General features: G+C 35.4%; 1 long non-coding RNA gene across 1 annotated transcript; it reads left to right on the forward strand.

The window, feature by feature from the left end:
- The first annotated feature begins 963 nt into the window (after positions 1-963).
- Positions 964-2,327, forward strand: LOC149262627 (uncharacterized). The gene is made up of 4 exons (XR_016249470.1): positions 964-1,038; positions 1,618-1,702; positions 1,973-2,113; positions 2,250-2,327. It is a non-coding gene; the product is annotated as an uncharacterized LOC149262627 (long non-coding RNA).
- Positions 2,328-2,717: the final 390 nt, after the last annotated feature.

Here is a 2,717-nt window from a genome sequence, read left to right on the forward strand (position 1 = left end):
TGAACCGGGAATCATAACAGGAGCTTCACTGCAACTCCGCTTACTTTGTATATCAGTGGAAGGGTTTGGACGGAGAAAGTTCTCTTCCGCTGCCTTCAGAGCGTAATATTCTAGAAGGTAGGCTCTCAGAAGTTGCCTCGGTGGAATTTTCAATCTTGAGCAGGGTTCTGTGCTTCTGTTTTGAGCGGATTTGCCTTCTGTGTATTTTTAAATATCGGAAATCCGAGGATTTGTTACAAAACATCATCCTGAACGCACGAGGCCTCTTGCATCGAGTGTTAATGGGATTTGCATGTTATCTGTAAATGTGCTGAGTTGTACTTACAACCTGGTATATATCACCGCATTTTGTTTTCCTAATTTTGTTTCTTTTTCATTGGTATGAGATCGGCGAGAAATGGTGGGATTTTCTGTTATCAATTTGTTTTTAGTAGCAAGGCCGGGTTTTGCAGCAAACTTTTGTCCTTTACTTCCGAAGCTTGATCCACTTCTTATTATATATATATATGTTTAAAAGCTACAATGTTTAGCTTGGCAAGTCTTAAAGATATTTTTTCTTCACAAGATCAAAAAGTTTCAAATAAGTTGTATTTAATTTGGTTAATGAACATGTCTAAAAACTGTTTCTCCAGGAACCGTTTTCTTTATGTTGCAATTTTAATGTCAATATTCTAATTTATTATGTTGGTAATCCTTTTATAATGTTGCCATTTTTCAGATCCAATTTCCTGGGATTCTGTTTATGTTTTCTGAGGCAAGTTTATCTTCAATTCATTAGAGTTTGTGGAGAATATTATGTGCCATACCTGCAAAACCTTGCAAAAACTCAAAATCTAGGCAATGGGAGGCAGACATTCAAAAAGTATTTGCCCGAGGCGTTACAGTTCTTCTTCGTATGGCCCTTCACCAGCATGGGATTCTTCATCCTATGGTCCTTCACCAGTAGTTCCATCGGAAACTTATGCACAACCAGCGACTAAACAGAAGTTGCAAAGGAGATACTCCCGAATCGCTGACAATTACAATTCACTTGATGAGGTATTCTTACTCTCCTCGGTTTTTGCATACCATATATGTTGTTAAAAATTAAGTGTTTACTACTTTGCACTTTGGTTTTTGGATGCCATACATGTTAAAAATTAAGGGTTTACTATGCATTTTCAGGATGGGTTGTTGTCATTTCTTTGTGATGGATTTGAAGTCATATGGTTTTTTCTTATTATTAATCAGATATGTGCCTTAGATTATATAACTTATTCGTTTCACCGGTTTTCATATTTCTTAAAGCTTAGTAAACATTTAAATCCAGTGGAATACTTAATTTGAATTGAAAAATAATGCTCATTGTTGAGATCATATTCAGTAGTATTAATTCAAGACAATTAAGTAATTTATTTAGGTCAACAAACAACGCAACAATTTTGGTCAAAGGTTTAGTCAGATTGTAATGCTCTAAAGAACTGGCTTTGCATGGGTTTCGATGTACCTGATTATGATATTTGAGTAATTAGCTTGTATTATCGCATGTATTTCAGTGTGAATTGGCTTGATAAGTTATGGTTATAAGCGCTATGGGGAGAATTCTCTGATTTGTTTCTATTTTTATATTTTTTGTAGGTGACTGCATCTCTTGCACAAGCTGGCCTCGAATCTTCCAATTTGATTGTAGGGATTGACTTCACTAAGAGCAATGAGTGGACAGGTAAGTTCTATTATCCATGATCCTGAAGTTTTTAATGTCATAATTTTCATGCAAGTTAAAATTTTAAAATAGCCAATCTGCCTCTATCTAAATGTGGCCCGCTATGTTTATTTGCTCAAGAACTGTTAGTGTGTTTCTGTAGGCAGCTCATATATATTGAATACAACTTCAATTAGTTTTTTAGTTTAAGTTGATAATTCTGCAGGCTTTTTACTTTTCAATCCAAATCAAATTAAAGTCACCACTTCAACATTTTGTTATGGATTTTAGGTGCAAGGTCTTTTAATCGCCGAAGCTTGCACCACATTGGAGACACTCCAAACCCTTATGAACAAGCGATTTCGATAATTGGGAGGACCTTATCTGTATTTGACGAAGACAACTTGATCCCTTGTTTTGGTTTTGGGGATGGCAAGTTTTGATCTCTATTTCGATTGAAAATCTTGTTTGAATTTGGCTCAATTTATTTTTCTTATGTTGGTTAACATGAATTCATAACATATGCAGCAATATGGTTATTGCTAATAACGTGTTGTTTCTTTCACAGCTTTGACACATGATCAAAGTGTGTTTAGTTTCTATCCAGATGATAGGTTATGCAATGGATTTGAAGAAGCGTTGAGACGGTATAGGGAGATAGTCCCACATCTTCGACTGGCTGGTTGGTTAATGAAACTTTGACATTCCACCTGAAGATATGAAGATTAATTACCTTTAGCATTATAAGCCTTAAGCTAGGAAAGAGTGTCTGACTGGTTTACTTGATATGTGTATATGTTGCGTATGTCCTGTGTTTTCTTATACATTTCTTGTATGTTCTTTTCTTATTTAGGGCTAACATCTTTTGCCCCAATTATTGAAGCAGCAATCCGTATTCTGGAACAGAGTGGTGGGCACTACCATGTTCTCTTGATAATTGCAGATGGACAGGTTGCAAATCTTCTCTATATGGATTGGTTATTAAAATGAATTGTTAGTTTTGATGAAGGGAATGCCTTGTCTATTGTATGTTTAG

This window comes from Pinus tabuliformis, chromosome 6 (assembly GCF_031772625.1).
Source record: "Pinus tabuliformis cultivar Carrire ecotype Pingquan chromosome 6, CPIR1, whole genome shotgun sequence".
Classification (NCBI taxonomy): domain Eukaryota; kingdom Viridiplantae; phylum Streptophyta; class Pinopsida; order Pinales; family Pinaceae; genus Pinus; species Pinus tabuliformis.